The sequence below is a fragment of the Sarcophilus harrisii genome, chromosome 5, assembly GCF_902635505.1.
Source record: "Sarcophilus harrisii chromosome 5, mSarHar1.11, whole genome shotgun sequence".
Classification (NCBI taxonomy): Eukaryota; Metazoa; Chordata; class Mammalia; order Dasyuromorphia; family Dasyuridae; genus Sarcophilus; species Sarcophilus harrisii.
Window position 1 is genome coordinate 245,694,021 of NC_045430.1, and position 14,596 is coordinate 245,708,616.

At 40.3% G+C, this 14,596-nt stretch overlaps 1 pseudogene; it reads left to right on the top strand.

Annotated features, from left to right (window-relative positions):
• Window positions 1-5,369: 5,369 nt before the first annotated feature.
• LOC100927025 lies at window positions 5,370-6,044 on the top strand (annotated as a pseudogene).
• Window positions 6,045-14,596: the final 8,552 nt, after the last annotated feature.

A 14,596-nucleotide genomic window follows, 5' to 3' on the forward strand; every position in this document is an offset into this window, starting at 1 on the left:
AAATTTGTGCTATAAATAAGAAATTTAAGTTGTGTTAGGATTATGTCCATCCTTTATAAATGTGAAGATAAAGTATGAAAAAAAGGAGAAATCAATAGAGGTATATTAGATTGTGAGCTCTTTGAAGATAGAGGGTCTTCTCTCTCTCTCTCTGCCTTTGTGTCTCCTTGTTTCTCTGTCTGTCTTTGTCTCTCTCTCACACTCTGTTTCTCTTCTCTGTCTCTGTCATTCTCCTTATCTGTCTCTGTCTCTGTTTCTTTGTGTGCTTCTCTTTCTCTGTCTCTCTCTCTTTCTCTGTATCTCTCTCATCCCCAGTAATATGCACAGGAACCGCCACATAGTAGGCTCTTAATAAATGTTTGTGATTGATACATCGGGAGTCAGAAAGCCTGGACTTGATCTTACAACATTGTCAATATCAAGCCCAAACCCTTTGATTTAACTCTCTAAGGTAGGAGCTTTAATTTTTTCTGTGCCATAAATCCCTTAGGCAGTATTGGAGGAAATATGTGAACCTCTTTTCATAATTATGTGTTTAAAAGCATAAAATAAATAGAATTAAAAGGAAACCAATTTTATTGAAACAGTTATTAAAATATTAAAGAAACAAATGAGGCTTTTTAAAGGCTTTTCTTCCCTCTAAAAGTTTAAAAAATGTAAAAGTGAACCTATAACAAACAAAAGATTTAATCTCTTTAGGTATGGAAAGGTACAGCTGGTAACCTCATCTATGACAGCACAAATAATTCTATGCTATAGTCCAAGCACACATTCTTCTCTTGATCTCATCTTACTACTCAACACCCTGCAACCACAAGTCTCTCCCACACACAGGATATACTTGACCACAGGGTACAAGGTCATGTTCCAATATGTGTACTGGGGATGTTGTTTTTCATTTGTAAAATGTTCATTGCAGAACCTATAATTTTGTGACTTTAAAGCAAAGATCACCCGCCTAATAACCTATAAATGAAGCCAGTTGTCCAACAATTTCCTAGGTTCTATCAGATACTTTTGGCAGAAGGAACAGACAAGCCAGGAAAAAAATAAATATGGAGAGAAAAAAAAAGGAAAACAGAGTGAGAGAGAGAGAAAAAGTAAGAGAGAAAGAAAGAGAAATAGAAGAGGAAAAAAACAAGATGAGATGAAGAAGTAGAGAGAGGATGAGAGGATGAAGAGAGAGGTGAGGAGAAAGAAAAAAGGGGCAGCTAGGTGGCACAATGGATAGAGCACCAGTCCTGAAGTCAGGAGGACCTGAGTTCAAATATGACCTCAGACACTTAACACTTCCTAGCTGTGTGACCCTGGGCAGGTGGCTTAACTCCAATTGCCTCAGAAAAAAAAAAAAAAAAAAAAAAGGATGAGAGATAGAAAGAGAAAGAAGGCCTAGAGGAGGAGGAAGGAGAGGAGAAGGGGGGAAATGGAGAAAGAAGTGGAAAGGAAACAGAGGGATTTAAAGTAGGAGAGAGGTGGAAAGAGAAAGGAAGAGAAGTAGAGAGGGAAACAAAAGTGAGACAAGACTGAAGGAGACCAAAATTTTACTGGACATTGGAATCAGTCAGACATTATTCTTAGTGTCCCTCTTCCAATCACATTCTCCATAGCATATTTTTCCCTTACCATCTGATAAATATAGAAATACAAGAAAAGTGATACTCAAAATTTCCTTAAGATCACAGCAGAGGATAAGTGCCAGTCTTCTCATGCCAGATAAACTGGTTTAACATGTGGTGATTAGGAGTCCTACTGGTACATCTGATAAGTATTTTTGTATTATTTTACTTTTTTTTTTTTTTTTTTTTAAAGAATGGCCCAGTTCACTGTGGTCTAGTCAAAGCAAGATAGGAATAAATCAGTGACCAGTAATCTGGCTGCAGAATCTGACTGATTTGAAGGTCACAGAGGTCCTGCATTGTTTATAAAAAATAATCTCTGGAGATAATTTAGAGAAATAACTTTCATCCTAAACCTAAAAATGCCCCCACCACTCCATACTCCCTACTTTGCCCACTATAGTCCTCTAGTGGCAATAGACGTATTGGTTTCTCAGGGGCAGAATTGTAACATGCGTTTAAGGCAAAACATTTGGAACATCCCTAAATCAACTTTTCAAGGTAAATTTAGTTGATGTTGGAGAAAGGCTTAAGGAAATCTTCAGTATACTTTAAGACTGAGAAGATCAATAGAGGTAGTGGTAAGGGGTAGCAAATTTTCAAGGTTACCTCAGCACATACCCATGTAACTTCTAATTTTAACTAATTATTCTTGCTAACTAAGGAGTGACTTCGATTATTTCTAGCTGTCAGAGTTCTATTTCCAATCCTTCAAGACAAAGTCCAGATGACCTCTCCCTAGTTGCAGCTTAGTTCTTGAGTCCTTTCCAGATTGAAGCTGACTAGTCATGTAGTATCCTTAGCCTTTCACTGAGGCTGGGGTGGAAGTGGTATTTGTTGAGGCTAGTGTAACTATACAAATATGTCATCTATTTATTTGTTTTCCAACCAAAAGAACTAGAGTCTCATGGAAGATGACAGAAATTATATCCCTCTCATCATATACCACGCAGAATTTTCTGTTTTTCTTTTCTATTTCTTATCCTCAGGCCCATTATTTCACTCCTACATTTTCTGTCTTAATTAACTAGTTTTATCTCAATGACAATGAGAGTCTATGATACAACCTATCACTTTCTCCATGCCATCTACTCCTGACAGAAAAATGACCGCCTCAAGCTATAGAACGAGGCAATTTTTTTTGGACATGGCCAAGGTGGGAATTTATTTTGCTTAACATGCTATTTGTTACAAGTGGTTTTTTTGTTCTTTTCTTTTTTAGGGAAAGGGGAGAAGAGGAAGAAAGAATAGATGTTTATTGATTGAAAAAACCAATAAATTTAAAAATAAATAAAATATGGGAACTGGATCAATTCATTCCTAATGTCTCTTCAAGATCTAAATAGATGAAAATTCTTGTCCACAAGATTTTCCACATGAATTCGTCTTGTTCACCCCAGCCCTGGGACAGGCATGGGAATAGGATAGAACTGAGATGGTGGGTTTGAGGCCAGCTCTAGGGTAAGGAGGAGGTAGAAAAGAAAAGGACCTATAACAGGGACATATGCATGTAGCTACATTCCAAAATCAATCATAAATGGCATTTACAGCCTTCCTTATCTTATCTACATCTTCCTCTATAGTATATAGATGTATATAGTATATTGAAGTATACTTCAACATCTCCAATTCATAATTGACTCATTATGGGTGATACAAAGATACAAATCTGTTTCTTGAATGATGTTACAGGAACAGAACTGAGATGTCATTTTGGGAAGAGGAGGGACAAACTTGTTCTTTCAAAATTGCTTTAGGTAATGAGAGTCTCCTTTCAGCAAGTGTTGATTCCCCCAGTTCTAAGGTGCTGTTTTTTTTTTACAGCCCTCTATAAAGTGATTTAAAGTCCCCCCCTCTCTCCCTGCTCAATAATCCCAGTCTAGTTCTTGGATTCAGTAGAGTCCTTTGCTCATCTACTTCTCTCTGAAGGAATTGGGATTCCTGGTACTCTGAGTCTGAACCTTAGGGACACTCCAGAGATAATGGGGAATGAAATCTCTAAACAGACCCATGGCCCACTGCCATAAGGGAGAGCCCCTGGATTCTATGCTGAGATTTGGCCTAGCATGACTGTTTGTCAAAATAGCCCTACTCTGTAAATGTGTTGGAAGGAGAGAGTTTGTCCAAATGTCGCAAAAAGAAATTTTCTGCACAAGAGGAGGGTCAGTAAGGTAATCTATTTTTATGAAGATCAAATTATTATTATCATATAGTTGATACAGAGGGTCTCAAAAATTTTAATGCTGTTTTAAGCTATTAGACTGGCATTAAGACTTTGGGGACATACTATATATTTTCAATGCTTCCACATGGATAAATATAGGGAATGGACTGTGATTTCTCAGGTATAGGGAATTCCCAGGTGAGGAAGTTCCTTCCACCAATAGCAACTTCTCTTAAACTGATAGTTGTAGAGAGTTGTCTAGAGTTCTCTAAAGCAAAATGATTCGCCCAGAGTCACATGGTCAGTATGGGTCAGAAGCAGGAGCCACCCCTATCGAGAATGAATCCACCATCTTAACCATCACCAACACCAGTTGAGGGCAATGAGCAGATAATCCCAGGAGCACTTAATAAATGCATCAGTCCTCAGACTACTGGCTCTACTTCTATTCTAAAACTTTAAGCCATCATCCAGGAGAGCAACTACTGTGACTAATGGGCCTAACATTCCCACTAACTACAAACCAACTGCCATTCACAGGACAGTCAAGCCATCCTAAGTAAAGTGGCAAAGCACGGTAAGGGAAAAAGACAGGAGGTATCATGTGATGGATAAATCAAATCACTGCTATCACCTGCCCTCCAACTCCAATGTACATAGCCCAGGATCCTAAGGACAACAGCCTAGAAATAAGCTGTTTCCAAAAATAGCTCTGTTTCTAGCCCAGACTACACAACCAGAATGCAGAGAATCCGTTGTGCAAATGGGCAACTACCTCTGAAGTCCCTACTTCCCAAGGAGTAGTTGCTTTATTAAGACCCGGGGGAAAAAAGTTCTTACTGCCCAAGTCTTTAGCACTGTTAAATGGCTTAACATTAGAAATGTTATGGTTTTATCAATGGGAAAAAACACATAAAAAGAAATGAATTACAATTTCCTTTGCACATGAGATTGAGAGATTCTGTATCTCACACTTGTATCTGAGTGAATGGGAGAGGGAAGACCAAGAAAGACCTTCTGCCAAATGTTAGAGTTGAGTGACTTGTCTAAGTTCATAAACCCAGTATGCTTCAAGAGCAAGACTTGGATCTAGTTCTTCCTGATTTCGAGATTAATTCTCTACCCACCATACCACATGAACTCTAAAGGGTCAATCAGATAAAAAATATTGCCAGGAATGGGGTATGGACCAAAATCTAGCATGAAAATACTCTATGTGAAGTTTTTGTGATTAAAGTTTTCTTGACATGGAAGCGTTAATTGCTAGTGCTGGAAGTTATATTTAAAAACTATAGTTGTAGATGTAAAAGAGAGAATCAGGTTGAGGGATTCTTGTTGTAGGGTATTAAAAAGGAGGAACCAAATGCTGCAGATCACTGGGGGAAATTGAGAAAAAGAAGAGGAACCAACATTCCTCTTTTAGCTAAATCTAGCTTATAGTAAACACACCCATACTGTAAATATATAAACTTGGAAGCTGTTTCAGAAAAACTGAGTAATATAATATGACAGTTCAAGTTAGGAAAGGGAGGATCAGAGATCTACAGATTGCCTTGGAGAAATAGAATTATGTTAAATCAAAAGCTAGGATGGATTACACCCTAGAGTCAAATGTGTCTATGACCACAGAAGACTATTATCTGAAGACGCCGGCTAGTCTCTGCATTCACCCAGAAGTCCAGCTCTCTGCTTCTTATCTGTTCTACTGCCTCCTCTTAGTCTTTGGCCTGCTGGGGAACATCCTGGTCATTCTGGGCTGGTAGTCTGTAAGAAGCTGAGAAGCATGACTGACATGTACCTGCTGAACTTGGCCATCTCTAATCTGCTCTTCGTGTTCTCCTTTCCCTTCCGGAGACACTGTACTCTGGATCAGTGGGTTTTTGGGAACACCATGTGTAAGATCATCTCTAAGATCATTTCATTGATTTCTTCAGCAGCATCTTTTTCATCATGAATAGGTACTTGGCCATTGTCCAGCCAGTCTATGACTTAAAGGGGAGGACAACCAGGAAGAGCATGACTGTCAGCCTCCTGGTGGGACTGTCCCTTTGCTGGTGTTTTACCAGGTATTTTCAGAGGAGGGGACCCTTAAGTGCTACTCCCTTTATGATGACAGAACTAATGAATGGAAGCTCATCACCCACTTTGAAATCAATATTTTAAAAATTATTTTTAAATTATTTATTATTTACGTCCAGCACAAGCAACTTGTCACTCCACTCAGCAACCCTGTTTACTCTTACGCCAACCTCCTGAGATGGTGATACGTCCTCATCGTAGTAGGGGCATTTTTCCTTTTTCAGGCTCCCTTTAACATAACGCTTTTCCTGAAATCCTTATACAGCCTGTACATCCTGGATGTTTCTGAGTCAGAAACTCATGCAGGCCACCCAGATAACTGGAGTCCACTGCTTCATCCTTCATCCTTCATCCACTGCTATGTCAGCCCTATAATTTAGGCTTTTGGAGGGGGGGAGTTTAAGAAGCACCTCTCCAAAATCTTCTAGAAATTCAAAAAGTGTTCCTGGCTAGACAAAAACACATGTATCAAAATTTGAGCTTTTCATATTCTTTCAGCATCAACTTTATCTTGGATAAAAGTGATTTTGTATATGTTCCTTTGAAAGGGAACAAAGTGTGTGGGATTCTGGTACTGGAGGGAATAAAGAGCGAGAGGAAATTTTGGTTATGAGGAAGGACATAGGGGCAACATTTGACTTTTCCCTTTGAAATCCCTTCTAAGGCTTTCAATAGATGCCAAATTCAACCAATGTAAGTCAACAAGGTATCACAGCCAAGAAAGCAAATGTGATCGGGAGCTGCCCTAGGGGAGGCACAGTGCCAAAGACTAGGGGATTAAAGTCTCACACGTCTCTCTCTGCTTAGTCTGACAATATATGGAGTAGTGTATTTAGTTATAGGCACCATTTTTAATAAGGACACTCAAAAGATAGACAGCGTATGGGAAATCAGTTTCTTCAGGTCCCCGACCGAGTCTTCGGGGTTGCAGGTCACCCGGACCTTCTTGCCCAGCCGGTCATTGCACACAATTTCGATCGTGGTTCGGGGCCGCCCGCCGCCGCCAGCAGCTGCTGCTTCTGCCTCACATTGCCCGAGGTGGGGTCCGCCTGAGGTGGGGTCCCCCCGGCTGCGGCGGCCGCCTTTTGTAGGCGCCAGAAACCGGGATCCGTTAACAGGAAGCCCCAAACTGGAAGTCGCTCAATTAACCTAGCACACCCTCCTCCTTCTAAATTGTGGATCTAAGTACCCGGAGCTACCGAGATACTGGAGACCTGGAGATACTCATGTTCCTGTCAATCCGTGGAGACCCATAGCCCCATCAGCAGATTCACTTAAATGTGAATTATTCCCTTCCTGATTTCCTCCTTTCTCCCCCAAAACGAGATGTCCCGTTGTCTCCTCCACCCCTAGCGCTTCAGGCTGCTTCGGTTATGGGTGGGAATTCAATTCAGAGATTCTGATTCTAGTTTGTCCCTAGTTTCTACTGGAGGGATTTCAGCTTCCTGGAGATCATGCTTTGATTGGGTGATAACATGATGTCATTGATTAAATCATGGATTGGGGTGGGGTGGGGTGGGGTGGAAGGGATGTGCCTATGTGGTACAATGGAATGAACAGCACCCATGTCCTCTGATTCTATGGATCAGGATTCAAATCCCATCTCTGTTATATCCTTCCTGTGTGACTTCAGGCAAATCATCTCACCTCCTTGAGCCTCAGTTTCCTCATCTGCAAAGATAGCTTATATCCTGTTATCTCCCATGGGGGCCTCAGGAGGACAAGTGCTAACTGCAAGTCTGAATTCCTTTGCCCTAAAATTGAAATCTGGCCTGCCTCTAGTGTTCCTGAGGATTGGGAGTAAATTCTGCCAACACCTTGAGTCTTGTAGCCTGAGAGACTCTCTCACTATAGCAAGGATCTTCATATAATCTGTTTTGTATTTTAAATTAGGATGTGGTTAACTTGATGTTAACCTAATACCTCCAATTGTAATGAGCTTAAGCCTGGAAATTAAAAGGCCCAAGATTGTAGTTTGAATTTTTATGAATTTCTTACTAGGCAAATTCAATTCAATTGAATAAGCACTTAGGAATTACTTATGTAAAAAAGTACTATGGATGATTGGATCATAGATTTAGGCAATTGTCCGGGACCTTAGAGGATATTTAGTCCTATCCCTTCCTTGTACAAATGGGGAAATTTCCCAATTAGTTTAATTCTTTTCTGTAAGCAGTGAGACATAATGCAAAGACTTTGGAGCCAGAATCATGGTTCAAATCCCATTTCTTATATATACTAGTCCATATATACTTATAAACTTTTGTGAATTGATTGCTCAGTGACCTAAATAAACCTCTAAGACTCTACTTTGCTGCTGACCTGCATTAGTAGCGGGAGCTTCCTGACCATGAACTTCTCTAGATTGGTGAAATCACAGGTTCAGTTTTTATCCTTTCTCTATGATTGCCATTTTATTTTTGGGTCTTAACACAATGCTTTGTGCTCAGAATGAATTTAATATATTTTTTAAATTAAGAAGAAAAAAAATTAGGTGGGATATACTAGTTGTTCTCAAGTGCTAGAAAGTTTACAGTGTGAAAGGTTAGTCTTATTGTATTTGCCACTTTCTGCATGAGGCAAATGTCTATTCAGCTGCCTCATTTCTAAGATGATTTTCCACTTACTCTTGTATATATTTTTATGGACCTATTTATTTACATGTTGTCTACCCCATTAGAATGTAAACTCACAGGCAAGGATTATTTTTGCCTTTTTTAAAATATAATTTTACAATTTTTGTTATTTGGAATTTGACAAACACAGTTTAGCGATTTTGTGGACATAATTTCAAATTGCTCTCCAGGACCAATTCACAGCTCCATTAATCACTGTTGCTCTCCTCCCACAATCTCTCTAACATTTGTCACTCTCTCCTGCCATCTTTGCCAGGCTGATGATGTGAGGTGGAACTTCAAAATGCTTTTTATTTGTATTTCATTTATTATTAGGAGCTAGGATTTTTTTTTTTTTTTCATGTAGCTATAGATAACTTGGATTTTCCCCTGAGGATCATCTTTTGATGATTTATCATTCTTGTAATTCTTTTGTTTTTATGTGATTATACATACATGTGGTGGTCTTGTTCTTTAAGATAAAATAAGATGGTTCTCTCTGGGAGAGACGTTTCTCAGGGAGGTTTTCCGGAGGCAGCCTTAGTTTCAGTTAAAAGTAATAATTACTCCAAACGCAGCCAGGTGATAAAAGTTCAGATCTTTTATTTCTTATCTCTTTCCTTAGGCCTGGTCAGCTCAGAGGCCTATCTCTCTGCTTGGTTCTAAGAGCTCTTGCAGATTGTCCCTTGCTTCCGTCTCTGCTTTCTTCAGTCTCCAGCCAGCACCTCCTTGCCTGGGGCTGGGCAGCTTTCTGGAGAGCCTTTCAGACCAGCGTTGGTCTCAGTGGGGGAAGTGCAGGAGCCCAGCCACCACAGCTGTGTGAGATGAAGTGAATCTGGTTGCACCTCCAAGACGGGGCTTCTCTTGAACTGACTTGACGCCCCCTCTTAATATTTTCAGCTGAACTCTCCTGACTGAGCCTCTGTCCACTTCTCATATATGATCTCCCAACGGTTAACTCCTCCTCTGAGAAAATGGGATGATGGGTTTCCTCCAGAGTGCTCTCTGGCCCTAAGAGCTTCAAGGGAGGTGTGAATTCACAAAGTTACAAAGTTAACTTTTGTGAACTCCAATGAGTACTTAAATACTTCTTGTTTATATGAGCTCTCTAAAGGCGTGAACACAAGCATTATTGTCTATCAGTTCTACTTAGTACCTTGTTTCTTCTGGCCCATAACATCTCTTTTTAAGATCAGATCAATCATACTGAACCATGCTAAATTAGATAATTATTGTCTCTATCAACTCTAATGACTTGACAGTTTGTAAAGATTCCAACACATACATATTACACAAATACATACACAATACATACACACACACGGAATTGAAGTCGATCAGACTTTATCAGAGCAATTGGCTGCCAAGTTTTTCCCCCCAGATAATTGTTTGCTTTCTAATTTCAGCTGCTTTGATTATTTTGTATTTATTATTTTGTAATCAAAATTGTCTATATTCTCTTGAGATAATATTTGTAGGAAGCACTTAGTACAGTGTCTATCCCATAGCAGACACTGTAAATACTTATTTCCTTCTCCACTTATGTTATCAACTATGATACTTTATATTGCTCTCTAGACACTTCTTACCACATTCTCTTGCCTTTTTTGGTTTTGATGTAGCTTAGCAAAGAGTCTGTGACAACTGGATCAGGACTGGTCTCTAACCTGTGGGTGCCCAATGCCAAATAAACCGGGCAGACTAGTGACAGAAGTCAGGACACAAACAGAACTTTAAATTTCAGGAAAATGATGCTTGCAGGTGGAAGTCCACCATCCTAAGAATGAGGGCTTAAAATGTTGGACCAAAGGTAGACCTTATATACCACAAATCAGGTGGATTATAACAATCATTTTTAGGTCTTGAGTTACTGTGCCCATGGCCATGGGCACAGTATCATCCTAAGTCTTTAGAGTCATGCCCACTCTGTGAAGCACAGAATCAAAGTTCCTGTGACAGGAACCTTTCAGTGACAAAGAGAATAAGTATTGTGAAGATGTGATTGATGTTCCTGGGAAATAGGGGCAGCTAAATCCCTCAAGGAACACTTAGGGCAAGCTGTACGTTGTCAGAAAGTGATATCCAGAGAGCAAAGGATTATTATTGTGCCCAGCTTAAGACACAACCTCTTTGTTGCACCTTTAGCTCTGGGAAACAGTATTTACAAAATATTTTTACATCTGGTCCATAAGTGCTTAATAAATGTTTGTTGATTGAGGATAAAATCGCAGAAAAGTAAATTTCTCCTAAATTCCTGATAAAATGAGAAAAAATTTCCCAATAATTGTGCTGTTCATTAAAGGAAGGAGCTCTCTCAAGAAAGTAAACTCTCCTGCTCAAAAAACACCTCAACTCTTTTGCATTTTGGATAAAATCTTCAGGTCCCCGATGGAGTCTTCGGGGTTGCACTTCACCCGGACCTTCTTGCCCAGCCGGTCATTGCACACGACCTCGATCACGGTTCCGGACCCCTCGCCCACCAGCAGCTGCTGCTTCTGCCTCACTGCGCCACCGGCGGCGGCGACCGCCTTTTGTAGCCCTCGGAAACCGGAAACCGGAAGCCGCAAACCGGAAGTCGCTCAATTAACCTAGCACCCCCTCCTCCTTCTCAGGTGTGAATCTAAGCTGTGAATCTCGGTATCTGGAGCTACTGAAGTACTGGAGATACTCATGTTCCTGTCAATCCGTGGAGACGGACGGCGCTCTCAGCAGATTCAGACACTTAAATATGAATTATTCCCTCCTAATTTCTTCCGTTCTCCCCCAAACGAGGAGGAGACGTCCCGTTGTCTCCTCCGCCCCTAGCATTCCAGGCTGGGGACTGACTTACTGCGGGAGAGGGGGCTTTGAACCACTTGCCAGAAACTAGGACAGCTGGAGACTCCCTAGCATGGGGCATGGGGGGGAGGGACGCGGAGGTGGGGGTGGCGTGGGGGGAAGGGCGGGCTTTCCTCCCTCTTAAGTGGGTTTCCTAAGGCTGCTTCCCCACACTTCACACTCACCCTTTCTCTGCCCATTGCTGACTTCTTTATCTTCCTTTCCTTTCCTTTCCTTTCTCCTTCCTTTCTCCTTCCTCCTTCTTTTCTCCTTCCTCCTTCCTTTCCTTTCCTTTCTCCTTTCCTTTCCTTTCCTTTCCTTTCTCCTTTCCTTTCCTTTCCTTTCCTTTCCTTTCCTTTCCTTTCTCCTTTCTCCTTCCTTTCCTTTCCTTTCTCCTTTCTCCTTCCTTTCCTTTCCTTTCTCCTTTCCTTTCCTTTCCTTTCTCCTTTCTCCTTTCCTTTCCTTTCCTTTCTCCTTTCTCCTTTCTCCTTTCTCCTTCCTTTCCTTTCTCCTTTCTCCTTTCTCCTTCCTTTCCTTTCCTTTCCCTTTCCTTTCTCCTTTCCTTTCCTTTCTCCTTTCTCCTTCCTTTCCTTTCCTTTCTCCTTTCTCCTTCCTTTTCCTTTCCCTTTCTCCTTTCCTTTCCTTTCCTTTCTCCTTTCTTTCCTTTCCTTTCCTTTCTCCTTTCTCCTTCCTTTCTCCTTTCCTTTCCTTTCCTTTCTCCTTCCTTTCCTTTCCTTTCTCCTTTCTCCTTCCTTTCCTTTCCTTTCTCCTTTCTCCTTTCCTTTCCTTTCCTTTCTCCTTTCTCCTTTCCTTTCCTTTCCTTTCTCCTTTCTCCTTTCTCCTTTCTCCTTCCTTTCCTTTCTCCTTTCTCCTTTCTCCTTCCTTTCCTTTCCTTTCCTTTCTCCTTCCTTTCCTTTCCTTTCCTTTCTCCTTCCTTCCCTTCCTTCCCTTCCTTCCCTTCCTTCCCTTACTTCCCTTTTTAATTTCCATGAGTCCATGTGATTACCTCTTTTTGGTTTAAGATAATGATTTATAGATACCGATCAGGCAGGGGTAGTAGGAACTGGGAGTATAGAGAAGGCCCTCAGGGTTGACCTGTCTGGCCAGTACTAACAGTGGCTTTGGGAATCTATCCAATCTGATGCTTAGATCTGGAGCAGGAAGTAGAGAGGAAAAGGAGATGAATCTCCCCAGATTTTGGCAGCTTCAAACTGCTGGGCTCACTGAGAAAAACAAAACAAAACAAAACAAAACAAAAAAATCCGGCAGCATTTTCCAGTGTCCCCCACCCTCTTTCCAGATGATCCTGTTAACTGGTCAAAGGTGTGATGCCCTTTTTTCCTCCCTTTCTTCTCCACTTTTTGTGCATACAAATGTAAGTGGTAAGTGGAGGAAAAAACCTAGGGATCACAATACAGTCTCAAAACTGACTAGCAGAAACTAGGCATTGATCCATACTTAACGCCGTACACCAAGATAAGGTCAAAATGGGTTCATGACCTAGGCATAAAGAATGAAATTATTAATAAATTAGAGGAACATAGGATAGTTTACCTCTCAGACCTGTGGAAGGGGAAGGTCTTTATGACCAAAGCAGAACTAGAGATCATTACTGATCACAAAATAGAAAATTTCGATTATACCAAACTGAAAAGTTTTTGTACAAACAAAACTAATGCAGACAAGATTAGAAGGGAAGCAATAAACTGGGAAAATATTTTTACAGTCAAAGGTTCTGATAAAGGCCTCATTTCCAAAATATATAGAGAATTAACTCTAATTTATAAAAAATCAAGCCATTCTCCAATTGAAAAATGGTCAAAGGATATGAACAGACAATTCTCAGATGAAGAAATTGAAACTATTTCTAGTCATATGAAAAGATGCTCCAAGTCATTAATCAGAGAAATGCAAATTAAGACAACTCTAAGATACCACTACACACCTGTCAGATTGGCTAAAATGACAGGAAAAATAATGATGATTGTTGGAGGGATGTGGGAAAACTGGGACATTGATTCATTGTTGGTGGAGTTGTGAACGAATCCAACCATTTTGGAGAGTAGTTTGGAACTATGCTCAAAAAGTTATCAAACTGTGCATACCCTTTGATCCAGCAGTGTTACTACTGGGATTATATCCCAAAGAGATTATAAAGAAGGAAAGGGACCTGTATGTGCACGAATGTTTGTGGCAGCCCTTTTTGTAGTGGCTAGAAACTGGAAACTGAATGGATGTCCATCAGTTGGAGAATGGCTGAATAAATTGTGGTATATGAAAATTATGGAATATTACTCTTCTGTAAGAAATGACCAACAGGATGATTTCAGAAAGGCCTGGAGAGACTTACACGAACTGATGCTGAGTGAAATGAGCAGGACCAGGAGATCATTATATATTTCAACAACAATACTAGATGATGACCAGTTCTGATGGATCAGGCCATCCTCAGCAACGAGATCAACCAAATCATTTCTAATGGAGCAGTAAGGAACTGAACTAGCTATACCCAGAAAAAGAACTCTGGGAGATGACTAAAAACCATTACATTGAATTCCCAATCCCTATATTTATGTACACATGCATTTTTGATTTCCTTCACAAGCTAATTGTACAATAATTCAGAGTCTGATTCTTTTTGTACAGCAAAATAATGTTTTGGTCATGCATACTTATTGTGTATCTAAGTTATATTTTAATATATTTAACATCTACTGGTCATCCTGCCATTTAGGGGAGGGGGGGGGGGGGGGGTAAGAGGTGAAAAATTGGAACAAGAGGTTTGGCAATTGTTAATGCTGTAAAGTTACCCATGTATATATCCTGTAAATAAAAGGCTATTAAATAAAAAAAAAAAAAAAAAAAAAAAACTGACTAGTCAAGGAGTGAGCTTAGTTACTAACTGGAGGAAGGTAACATTTATAATCTTTGCTCCAGCTAGAGTTCCTCCCAGCAAGTAGTTGGAGTTTGAAAGGAAGTAGGAATAGAACTTGGAAGTTCTACTGTGTTTGGATGAACGACTCTTAAAATGAGTGTTGTTCTCAAAGTGGGATGGGCTGCCTCTGAGGATTAAGGGAGGACTATTCTCAGTAGAGTCTTTGAGGGGAGGCAGAATTAATTACCTTTAGTTGGCATCTTTAAAAGTGAATAATGCTTCACTTTAGGTGGGAATTCAATTCAGAGATTCTGATTTTAGTTTTCCCCTAGTTAGCTCTGGAGTGAGTGACTTCAACTTCCTGGAGAGCAGTCTTTGATTGGATGTGAACATCAGGTCATTGATTGAATCATGGGCTGGAGTAGAGTGG